The 13,268-nt window shown below is 39.2% G+C and overlaps 1 long non-coding RNA gene across 1 annotated transcript in view; it reads right to left on the bottom strand.

The window, feature by feature from the left end:
- LOC146400859 (uncharacterized) overlaps positions 1 to 13,268 on the bottom strand; it is a 36,108-nt gene that overhangs the window by 11,780 nt on the left and 11,060 nt on the right. Inside the window, exon 2 of the long non-coding RNA XR_014812669.1 lies at positions 1,294 to 1,337. This is a non-coding gene — a long non-coding RNA (uncharacterized LOC146400859). The remainder of the gene's footprint in view (positions 1 to 1,293; positions 1,338 to 13,268) is intronic.

Below are 13,268 nucleotides of genomic sequence, written 5' to 3'. Positions count from 1 at the left end.
AAAGTTTTATACACACACACACACACTGAATCACTTTGCTGTATACCTGAAACTAACACAACACTGGAAATCAACCATAATTCAATAAGAAAAATTTTAATTAAAAAAAACCAGCAATGTTTTGTTCTTCCAGTGTTCCTAAGATTTTTCAAGAAAAAACCTCTTTGACATTTTATTCACAGGCCCTTCCTAGCCCTCAGTCGAGGATCTGTAGGAACTGGACAGAGCATGAGCTGAATGAAGAATTCTCAAAATGCCCTCAAAGGACCCCACCAACCTGAGGCTGCCTCCAGCCCTTATTCCTTAGAATGGGTTACTGCTGAGCTGGCTGCTCATACCACTTTGTAGATAGACTCCGAGAGACCTTGAGATTTAGGGATGCCTGAGACCAAGACGTCCCAGAATTCTCAAGCCGGGATAAACACAGCTAAGGTGCACATTGAGGTACTTTATTTACCACAGGTACATCCGTTCTCAAGGAAAAGGACTCTTCTCTGCAGTGGAAGACAAAACCATCATGAAACGAGAGGGAAGGGCTTCAACTAAACAAGAGCAAAGATGCGGCATGTGTCTGTTTGTATACATCCCAGGGAAAGGACTAGAGTGTACCAAGGGAAAACCAGAGTCTGAAAGCCCATAGCTTGAAAAATTCTTCCTTTAGGTGAGCTCTCTAAGAACCAAGGCTGTTCTATCATCGGACACAGAGAATCAAGGAGATGTCTGACATTTGTCTCTCATAACCACAATTTCCTCAACTGTGGATATTAAGGGATATTAACTTTTGAGAACCTGATAAGAATATAGATCTTGGATCTCCCTCATGGTGCAGCAGGTTAAAAGTCACTGCGGTGGACCAGATAGCTGCTATGGCATGGGTTCCATGACTGGCCAGGAACTTCCACATGCCATGGGTGTGGCCAAAAAAAAAAAAAAAAAGAATATAGATCTTTCCCCCAGAAAAACAAACACTCTGGATCAAAAATTTGCACATAATTTGAGAAGATAAGGTTCACAAACCTCTTTAAAATTCAGGATAAAGACCTCTGAACTAGATGACTTCTGAGACTTCTTCCAACCATAAAATGAGATTATGGAAATTCTGGTTAAACTTGACAGATGAAACAACCTTGTTTTACTTTACTCCCTCCTAAAACTTTATAAGAAAAATAATAACAACAGAAAAATAATAAAAGATGAAGAGGTGTTACCAAAATAACAGAAAGTAGATGAATAAGTGAAACTGACTTAGCTGAGCAGAGATTTAAGTAGCTGCATAGAAATCATTCAACTCACCACCCAGAACACTGGAATAGCTCTGAAATTGAAGGCATTAGTACCTGTGAAAGTAAAAGTGAAAAGTCAATAAAGTCTTACTCTCTTATACCGGCTCCATCAAAGCCCAGTGACTAATTTTGTATTCTTTTTCATAAAGAGGAGCCCCTAAATTATTTTAGCTTTATGCCCCAATAACCTTGAATTTGTTCTTAAGTGTGGATGAAACAAGGACAAGTTGAAAGTCTTTATTAGAAATAGTTAGATCTTGGCATTCCTATCGTGGCTCAGTGGTAATGAATCCAGCTAGTACCCATGAGGACACAGGTTCCATCCCTGGCCTTGTTCACTGAGTTAAGGATCCAGAATTGCTACGGTGTTGCTGTGACTGTGGTGTTGGCTGGCAGCTGTAGTTCTGATTTGACCCTTAGCCTGGCAACTTCCATATGCTGAGGGTGCAGCTCTAAAAAGCCAAAAGAAAAAAGAGAGAAAGAGAGAAAAAGAGAGAGAGAGAGAGAGAGAGAGAGAGAGAGAGAGAGAGAGAGAGAGAGAGAAAGAAAGAAAGAAAGAAAGAAAGAAAGAAAGAAAGAAAGAAAGAAAGAAAGAAAGAAAGAAAGAAAGAAAGAAAGAAAAAGAAATAGTCACATTCCCAAGATGTTCTTCAACCCACACAAGCAGGGAACTCCTGTGCTGAAGACAGAAGATTTACTCATTTGGGACATTAGAACAGCTGTATCTCAGCTACAGACAGGGATGAGGATCCATATTGAAAGCAAGGGGATTAAATGAAAACCTGCATTCTGAATTTTGGTACCCAAGACCTCTCCCTCCCTATAGTTCCCAGAGGGCTGACAGTTAGCTGTCCCTGTAAAAGGCTGGAGAATTCTTTTCTGGAGAAACGACAGGATTTGGCATTTGCAAGTCCCTTAATAGAACACTGTCCAATCACGCTACAGTAAAACTAACCAGAATGCAAGGCTGCAGAGCTTCCAATCATCTTAGTTTCTCTGTAACTATATTTAAAATACGAGTGAACAGTCTAGAAATCAGCAACATTTAAGGACCATCTGCAACATGAAAGTCAGAGGCTAAAACATACAAATGGAAAAAAAAAAACCCAACAATAAAATTCTTAGGAAATAGTTGATGCAGAGTACAGCATTTAAAAATTGTTAACTGTAAATTAAACTCAGAGAAATGAGACAGGTTATCACATACACGCTTAGAAAGAACATTCAAAGACTCTTAAAGTTAAATATGATTGCCAAAATTTCGAAACCATGTAACCCAAGATTTGGAAGCTAAGTTGATGAAAACTTCCAGTGGAAAAAACAAAAGAATAAAGAGCACATTGGGAGAGGAGAGCTAAGTGTGTCAGCAGAATTCTAAGATGGTCCCTAAGGTTCCCACCTGTTGGTACACAGACCTCACAAAATCCCTTCCCACAGAGGGTATGTGGACCGTGTGAACATAGTGCCAACCTCTCTGCTCCTTGACAGCACGTATTACTATCTGTCTTTATAAAATTACAGGCATCTCATTAAATGTGAAGTATCATCTCAGTGTGGTTTTGATTTGCATTTCCCTGATGGTTAATGATATTACATGATTTTATGCATTTTTATATGTTATTAGCCAACTGCATATTTTTTTTTGGAGAACTGTCTAGATGCTTCGCTCATTTTAAAATTAGGTTACTTACCTTTGTGTTATTGAATCATAGGAGTTCTTTATGTATTCTAGATATGTCTCATTAGATATATGATTTGCTAAAAGTTTCTCCCATTCTTTGGGTTTTCTAATTTCTCACTGCGTCCTCTGAAGCACCAAAGTTTTTAATTTTGATGATGTCCAAGGTATTTTTTTGTTGCACCAATTAATTATTTAAACACCGTTCCAACTCTTCTTTGACATGCAAGAGCTCTTCCTTCAGCCTTTCCTAGATTCCACTTCCCCATGCACAGCTTGAACTGGTAATTCCCTTCTGGGGTCAAGTCTACACGTTCCCCCATACGTTGTACAACTTTCTAAACAACTCATTACATTCACTGAATGGTTTACTGACAGTATTTCTCTTCCTAAGTAGGTGATGAACAACTTGAGGATAGGGCCCTGCTATTCAACTTTGTATTTCTTTTTTTTCTGTTTTTGGCTGCACCCACGGCATGTGAACTTCCCAGGCCAGGAATCAAACCCGAACCACAGCAGCAACCCAAGCCAGTGCAATGACACCTCCAGATCTTTAACCTGCTGCACCTCAAGAGACCTCCCTATATTCTTAAACAATTTTTAAAAATCTAGAACGATTTGGATGTTCCTCAAAAACAAACCACTAAAAATAGAACTACCATATGATCCAGCAATCCCACTTCTGGGAATATATCTGAAGAAAATGGAAACACTAATTTGAAAAGATACATGCACCCCAATGCTCATAGCAGCAGTATTTACAATAGCCAAGATATGGAAACAGCCCAAATGTCCATCAACAGATGAATGAATAAAGAAGTGGTGGTACCTACATACAACAGAATATTAGTCAGCTGTAGAAAAGAAGGAACTTCTGCCATTAACAATTCAGATGGACCTGGACAGTACTATGCTTAGTGAAATAAGCAGAGAAAGACAAATATTTTACGTTACCACTTATATGAGGAATCTAAAAAATGAAATGAGTGAATACGACAAAACATAAACAGACTCACAGATTAAGAGAACAAACTAGCAGTTACTAGTGAGGAGAGAGAAGTAAGGAAGGACAAAAAGGGTGTAGGAAAGTAAGAGATACAAGCTACCATGTATAAAATAAATAAATGGCAAGGAAATATTGTATAGCACAGGGAAATATGGCCATTTAAAAATAACTTTATGTGGGAGTTCCCGTTGTGGCTCAGTGGTTAATGAATTCAACTAGGAACCATGAGGTTTAGGGTTCTATCCTTGGCCTCACTCAGTGGGTTGAGGATCCGGCATTGCTGTGGTGTAAGTCACAGACCCGGCTCAGATCCTGTGTTGCTGTGGCGTAGGCGTAGGCAGGCGGCTACAGCTCGGATTCAACCCCTAGGCTGGGAACTTCCATATGCCGCGGGAGTGGCACAAGAAATGGCAAAAAGACAAAAAAAAAAAAAACTTTATGTGGAGTATAAGCTATAAAAATACTGAATCACTGTACTGTACACATGAAACCAATCTAACAATGTAAATCAACTACAATAAAAAAAAAATCTGGGGTGTTTCTTTTGTGGCTCAGCAGAAATGAATCTGATTAGCATCCGTGATGATGCAGGTTCTATCCCTGGCCTGGCTCAGTGGGTTGGGGACCCGGCGTTGCCATGAGTTGTGGTGTAGGTAGCAGACATCGCTTGGATCCCACTGTTGCTGTGGCTGTGGTGTAGGCCAGCAGCTGAGCTCCGATTTGACCCCTAGCCTGGGAACTTCCATATGCCACAGTTGCAGCCCTTAAAAAAATAAATAAATAAATAAAATAAGGAGTTCCCGTCGTGGCGCAGTGGTTAACGAATCCGACTAGGAACCATGAGGTTGCGGGTTTGGTTCCTGCCCTTGCTCAGTGGGTTAACGATCCGGCGTTGCCGTGAGCTGTGGTGTAGGTTGCAGACGCAGCTCGGATCCCGCGTTGCTGTGGCTCTGGCATAGACCGGTGGCTACAGCTCCGATTCAATCCCTAGCCTGGGAACCTCCATATGCCGCGGGAGCGGCCCAAGAAATAGCAACAACAACAACAACAAAAAAGACAAAAAGACAAAAAAAAAATAATAATAAATAAATAAAATAAAATAAAATAAATTTTTTAAAAAATCTGGGAGTTCCTGTCATGGTGCAGCAGAAATGAATCTGACTAGGAACGACGAGGTTGTAGGTTTGATCCCTGGCTTTGCTCAGTGGGTTAAGGATCCAGCATGGCCATGAGCTGTGGTGTAGGTCGCAGACCCGACTCAGATCCTGTGTTGCTGTGGCTGTGGTGTAAGCCAGCAGCTATGATAAGACCCACAAGGAACCTCCATGTGCTGTGGATGTGGCCCTAAAAAGCAAAAACAAACAAACAAATCCGGAATAGTTGGCATTCAACTAATGTCTGATAAGGAAATGAAGAATAAGGGGATCAATGAATGAATAAATAAATGAAAGCCCACTGTATACTCAATCACGTTTGATGCACTTTGTTCAGGTGCACAAAGTGGGTTAACTTCCGGAACCACTCTGTGGACACTCAGCACCCCATATCCAAATCTTTTCTCGTGCTATCTTTTCTACATAGAATGCATCCTTTTTTCTTATAGATTCTAGAGTCTCATCTTTTCTTATCAAAGTTTTTCCAAGTAATGAGATGAAAAGAACTATTCTACCTGAATATGCATTTTCCTGAAGCTCACACTTGATTAACATAAATATATTTGCACTGATTTTTCTAACATATAATCATTCAGTATATTTGCAGGACAGTAATTCTTTTGTCTGTTAATGTATAGAAAAAAATCTTAATTATCTATTTTCATTGTAAGAAACTGAGTGCAGTAGGATGAAAAACAAGGGAAGTATGATCCATACCAAATCTTTCAAATTCTTAGACATCATTAAGCAGAATACATAACAAAACCATCTGCTACAATGCTCATTATTTCTTATTTACTTTTTCTCCTCTATATAGCCTATAACCAAACTTTCTCAACCAAAATATTGATCCTCTTTAACTGAGGAAAAATATGCAAACACAAGCAAAATAATTACAGCAAGTAGCTTGTTCATTAACATGGATAATGAAAAGTTGAGTAAACATCTTATTTTGGCCTATCTCTGCCTACCTAAGGTAGAATGCAATGGGTAGAAAAAGATAGAAACCAAAATTAAAAGTATATACTCTAAGAACTCCAGGACCGTTTTTTGTTTGTTTGTTCGTGGAGTTTTGTATTGTTTTTTTTTTTTTTTGCCACACTCACAGCACGTGGACGTTCCCAATCCAGGGCTGAACCTGTGCTGCAGCTGCAACTTCCACCAGCTGCGACAACATCAGATCCTTAACCCACTGCGACAAGGGAACTTCCCAGGACCACTTTTTACTAACCAATTTTATGCATAACTTTCACACATATCCTATTATATTTGATTTTTAAAGTTCATATTTATAAAACATTTTGCAAAAATAAATGACTGTTAGTACTACATGACAAATACATTCCCATATGCTACAGACAAATCAAGTATGTTACAGAAAAAAACAAACCTGTATATTAAAGTGCCAAGGATTAAAGAAAATTCTTTTATTCATTCAACTAATATTTATCAAGCATCTGCTTCATTTTCTAGCTACCATTCTAGACACTGCGAATACAGTCCTAAATAAAACAAGTCCCTGCTCTGGTAGAGTTTACACTCTAGTGCAGGAAGATAGACTATAAACAAACACAGGAGTTCTCACTGTGGCGCAGCGGGTTAAGGATCCCACATTGTCTCTGCAGCGGCTCAGGTCGTGGCTGAGACATGGGTTTGCTCCTCCACCCAGCACAGTGGGTTAGGGATCCAGTGTTGCTGCAACTGTTGTATAGGTTGCAGCTGCAGCTGAAATTCGATCCCTGTCCCGGGAACTTCCATATGCCCTGGATGTGGCCAAAAAAAGAAACAAAAAATCATACATAATTTGTCAGGTAGTGATAAGAACAATAAACAAATACAAAGCAGGGTAAAGTGAATAGTGGGAGGTAGATAGGCTAGTCAGCTAAGGCCTGTTTAATAAGATGACATTGAGCAGAGACCTGAAGGAAGGGCTGTGGTGAGCTGTAGAGAGAGCTGGGGGGAAGCGTCCCAGGCAGATTGACCAGCAGGGACAAGTGTGTCGGGCACATTCAACAGCAGGGGCCAGTCCACTGTGAAAGGAGCAAGGAGGAAAGCGGTTTGAGGAGGAGATCATGGAGCATGATAAAGTCTTATGTCTTGTCTTGAATTGAAATGAGAGGCAGGAGATAGGATTACATTTCCTTTACCCTACTGAAGTCAGTCCTTTATTTCCACCTTCGACAGATGGAGTAGAAGGAAGGAAAGGGTATATACATTAACAGGAATCAAAATACCAACAAGGAAAGAGACTAGTCCAGATGAACAAGGGACTGCTTTAAAATCTTCAAGATCATAACATGTGACTTGCAATTTTTATCTGAAAGCATTGTGATAGGCTGACATTCGTGATTTCCTTCCATCTACATGCAGTAACCTCCTATTTTCCCATCAGGTGAGGCAGGAATGCTATTCTAAATTCAGCCTAATCATGGTGCCAATAATAGCACAAAAGTAGAGAAAGCCTCTGAATTGGAGATCCCCAGTTTCTGCTTCTGAATTAAGCCTTGTTACCTATCCTCCAGGTTCTGGCTAACCCCCATCCTGTGGTGATCAGACTCGAAGGAGAGGCATCGATACTCTACCAAAACTAGACCTCAGGACAAACAGCTACTGGCAGGCAGAGGTGCCAGCAGGCAGTAACCTCGTCTTCCTACTTGCTGTATTTTTAGCATCACTGCTGAGCAACTAATTTTCCCACATTGAGGCTACTAGAATAGTTTTTCAACAGAACTTGCACAAAATATCACCAGCTTATTTATTTTACCTTTATAACCTTTCTCTTTCTCTCCCTTCTTCCTCCCTCCCTCCTTTCCTCCCTTTTTCTTAGTAATAAAAAAGAGGAAAAGATTTTTGTTCTTCAAAACGGATGCCAGTCAGGGAGCTCTTTGCGAATTCCTGCTACCTCAAGCCTCAGCCTATTCTCCCCTTTACAGCCACAACCACTGCCTGGTCCTTATCTTCCCACACCCACTGGGATTTGAAAACTCTCAGTTATTGTTCATCACTACAGAGAAAAAGAAATGTAATGGAAATTTGAATTGTGATGATGTCACAACAACATTTTAATCTCTCCTAGTTCTTCAGGTAATTAATTCCTCTTCTATACTGACATCTAACTGGAGGCAAGCAAATCTCTTACTGCATCTTTCCTGAATATTCTTAGGAAATGTTATCCATCAAGCATTAATTGAGCATTATTATGTGTCAGGTATTGCTCTAGGTGCTAGAGATATAGTTGTAAACAACAACAACAACAAGGTAAAATTTCCGCTATTGTTTACAGTGGAGGAAAATATGCACTAGCTTAGGGAACTGTAATACGATGGAGGTAAACGAGCCAGGAAGCCAGACTGGGGTGGGGGGCAGGTGCAATTTAAAATAGGTGGTCAAACTTTACAGTAGAAAATTAACAAAACACTGTAAACGAGCTATAATAAAAAAAATAAAAATCATAAAAAATAAAATAAAATAGGTGGTCAAGGAAGGGATCACTGAGAACATTCATTTGAACAAATACATAAAGATGTGATCATATAAGATACCCTTTCAGGAAACATTTTCACTTCATGTCATTTCCTTTCTAAAAACATATTCTCTGTAGTGGTTTTAAGGATGCATATTTTATAAACTTTTTAATCACTTTTATACAAATTTACATATATTAGCTCAAAGATGACCATTCTCATCATTATTATCTAACATTGTTCTGATGGGTATAGTAGCCAATGAAATTGGCCAGTGGAAGAAATTGGGTATAGAAATAGCAAAGGATGGGGTAAACATTACAATGTGTATAATGTATCAATTGCTTCAACTTAAAGGGGGAACAAAAACCAATTACAACTAAAAGAGAAATCAGCAATGTGATTGGCTACAGGATTAATACACAAGTATTAATCACCTTCATAGGTATTAATACAAGGAACAACCAGTTTAATACAAAGATAAAATCTCATTTCTAATAACAACAGACGATGGCAAAACATTTAGGAATAAACTTGACAAAAAATGGGCAAGAACCATGATGAAAATTTTGCAAGACTACTAAGGAATACAAAAAATAACCTTGAACACATGACAATTAAAATCAGGTTCATGATTAGGAAAACTAAAAATCATGAAGATAGAAGTTCTCCCTAATTTAAATCTATAATTCAATATAACCCCAATAAAAATACCACCAGAATTTTTGTTGGAAAAATAGTGAGGTATATTTAAAGTGCATATAGAAAAGAAAAAACCAAAAGGCTGGAAACTTTAAAAATACAGAATTAATAATAAGAGGGGAACAAGACTACATTTTTATTTTGAAACTTCACCAATTAAATTAGTGTGGTGCCTCTGAACATGTGACAGACAGATGAATAAAACGGAATAGAAGGTCTAGAACAAGGGCATTCCCGTCGTGACTCAGGGGAAATGAATCTGACTAGTATCCATAAGGACGCAGTTTCGACCCCTAGCCCCTGCTCAGTGGGTTGGGGTTTTGGCATTGCCATGAACTGTGGTGTAGGTTGCAGATGGGGCTCAGATCTGGTGTTGCTGTGGCTATGACATGGGCCAGTGGCTGCAGTTCCGATTTGACCAGACATAAATATATCAGTGAATTTAGTAAAAAGGTGGCATTGCACATCACTGGAAGATGAGTTATTAAGTAAATGATTTTGAAACAAGTAGGTTAGCTATCTATTAAAAAATGTTGTGTCATTTATATCAAAATTAATTTTTGCTACATAAAAGATTTTAAACACTAAAAAAACAAAAAGCACAGACTTAGAGTAGGGAGGCCCTACTAAATATAACACAAAAGCTAGAAATCATTAAAAACTGATCAATTCAAGTCATAAAAATTTAAAATTTCCACACAGCAAAAACACTTTAAGCAAAAAATTTTAAAAACCAAGTTTTCAACAAGTACAAAAGGGAATATCCATACATTGCTTGTGGGAGTATAAATTGGTACCAGCTCTATTGGGAGTAATTTGGCACTATTAAAATTAAATTTTAAGGAGTTCCTGTCATGGCGCAGTGGTTAACGAATCCGACTAGGAATCATGAGGTTACAGGTTTGATCCCTGGCTTTGCTCAGTGGGTTAAGGATCCAGCGTTGCCTTGAGCTGTGGTGTAGGTTGCAAACGCAGCTCGGATCTCGAGTTGCTGTGGCTCTGGTGTAGGCCGGTGGCTACAGCTCCAATTTGACCCCTAGTCTGGGAACCTCCATGTGATGTGGGAGCGGCCCAAGAAATAGCAAAAAGACCAAAAAAAAAAAAAAAAAAAAAATTAAATTTTAAGTGTATGCCTCTTTGACTCAGAAATTTCTTTTAGGAATTTATTCCAAATATTTATTGACACATAAGAGAAAAGACATATACAAGGATATTTATGCAGCATTATTTCTCAAAACAGTGAACCCATTGGGCTACATCTATATAATGGAATCACATTCGACCATCTAAGAAAAAGACAGATCTGCATATATGGATATGGAATGATTTGCAAGATCATTCTTATTTTCCCTGAGCCCAGGAGCAGAAACAGAGACCCCAAACCCAAAGGATTAAGCCTAAGACAGAGAAAATATGGATGTGCTCACAGCTTTTTTGTTCCCTAAGTGTTCTTACGCCTGGAGCTGAGGGAGAGACAAGTGGAGACGGAGAGCAGACCTGGATGGGGTCCAGGCCTGGGAGGCCTTTCAAAGTGAGAATGAGGACTTTTTAGGTCCAGGAACACAGGAAAAAGGATTCTGTGATAAGTTATTCTTAATGTGTACCCCATGTACTGATGCTTTATTAACCATCTAAGCAACCTGGACACTCTTCAGATGTTCCTCAAAGAGCGAGTAAGACTTAATGGGGATGGATAAGGGGAAACTCTGCCCCCTGGCCCCATGTGGAACTGAAGAGAATCAATTGGGAATTTCTGCCTTTAGGAAACCACAATTATTATCTATGTCACCCCAAAGAATTGGAACTTATTCTCAATTCCCAAACTTCATATAATCCCATTCATGATGTCCTCTGTGAAAAACACTGAAAAACAGCTCTGCTGATGAAACTGACTTATGTCGAGGAAAATTATAATCGTGGTTATCCGTGAGAGCAGGTAATGTGAGGGAAGCCTCAGCCAAGAGCCTTCCGAGGTACTGAAAATGTGTATTTTGACAAGAGGTGGTTAGATGCATGTATACAAACTTGTAAGTGTTTGTTTCAAATTTACTGACTGCTCTGAATAAATTATACCTCAATTCTGAAACACTAACCTGGGGTTTTCTCCCATTCAGCCACAACCTACTCAAGCCTGGGTTATGCGCATTCCTCTCTTCCTCCCTCATAAAAGGTCAAACTCACCTGTTCAGCAGAATTCCAGTGCCAGTCAGTACAAATGCAAAGTCACAAAGAAAACAGAAACACAAACATATTTAGCTAGTGTAGAGATCAAAGAAAAGTAAATAATGAACTGTGGCTTCATCAAACATTTACAGAACAGTACAGGGCAGAACAAAGCAGCCAATAATCAAAACATACATTGGAATTTTTTTTTTTTTTTCCATTTCTAGGGCTGCTCCCACGGCATGTGGAGGTTCCCAGGCCAGGGGTCTAACCAGAGATGTAGCTGCCAGCCTATGCCACAGCCACAGCAATGTGGGGTCTGAGCCGCATCTGCAACCCACACCACAGCTCATGGCAACGCTGGATCCTTAACCCACTGAGCAAGGCCAGGGATCGAACCTGCAACCTTATGGTTCCCAGTCGGATTCGTTAACCACTGAGCCACAAGAGGAACTCCCATACACTGGAATTATATTTGCTTTAGCACAACTGACTTTTAGATTTGTGATTGGTTTTTAAGTCTTTCCTTTAAGTCTAAAATTTTATGAAGAGATTACAATAAAATTTTGGCTGATTGTGGCTTTAGAAAACTATAATTTTTCAGTGCTTTTAGAAATTCTTTTTGAAGTTTAAAAGATACTCTTTTTGAGATTTGCGTTGCGCTGCAGTCCAGGGACCTGTATGTGTCAAAGCAGCTTCAAGGACTCTAACAGGACTAAGAAAATAAATATTAGTTCTTTTTCTCATGAAAAATTTTTTTCTTTTTTCTTTTTTGCATGTGTGGGAGACTTCTCTACTTTCCTTAGTTAATTTACTTTCCTTAGTTCTTAGCCTCTGCTTGTTTCAGTCAAAAATATAACCCTGCCTACTGTCCTACCCTGATCCTCTTCCTTCTCAATGGAAGTAATTGTGGGTGGAGGGTAAAGAGCAAAGTCTTAGGCCAAGGGTGGCCAGTCAATGACCTCCAGGGCAAACCCAGCTAAGTTCCCTCCTAGCAGAAGCCACAATGTGAAGGTGTGGGACAAGCAAAGTAACTGCAAAACAAACTGCCACAGATGGAGATCTCCTCATCTGTGATCCATTAATCCTTTGCCATCGGCCTTCTTGTGAACAGATTAATTGCAGTAGAAAAGTATAGACATTTTGTAAAGAGACCAAATTTATTTTGGAAATGAAGACCATGAATGAATGTTTTTGTATTACTTGATACAACTTCAAATTGAGAGACAAAAAGAAAAAAAAACTTTTTTTTTTGCTTTTTTAAGGCCACACCCATGACATATGGAAGTTCTCAGGCTAGGGGTCGAATCAGAGCTACAGTTGCCAGCCTACACCACAGCCACAGCCACACCAGATCCAAGCCGCGTCTTCGACCTACACCACAGCTCATGGCAACACCAGATCCTTAAGCCACTGAGTGAGGTCAGGGATCAAACCCACATCCTCATGGATACTAGTTGGATTCATTTATGCTGCGCCACAAGGGGAACTCCCAAAAATAATTTTAATAGCTCAAAAAAAAGGAGGGCTAATGGTAGGGAGACACTGCATTAAATTCACCAAACAGCACCATTTTGTCCCACTAGCAATGGATTCTTCTATAGAAATCCTATGAATTTTGAGCTCATAGTAATATGAGGCCAGGAAACAATCAGATATCAAGAGAAGAAAGCACTTGACAGTATTAACAGCAATCATTCCCAATTTTATTCGATTTTCCCCTTCTTGGAAAAAATGACAAAGAAAACATAGAATTTATTCCAGCCCTGCTAAAATACATCTGCCTAAAATTTTTTCTATTGTTTTTGAAACAAAAAC

This window comes from Sus scrofa, chromosome 8 (assembly GCF_054392235.1).
Source record: "Sus scrofa isolate SSC_HxYL_T2T_F1_AM1 chromosome 8, Sscrofa_HxYL_maternal_Yorkshire_Landrace_v2.0, whole genome shotgun sequence".
NCBI lineage: Eukaryota > Metazoa > Chordata > Mammalia > Artiodactyla > Suidae > Sus > Sus scrofa.
The sequence above is the reverse complement of the archived record's forward strand: the minus strand, read 5'-3'. Positions and strand labels throughout refer to the sequence as shown.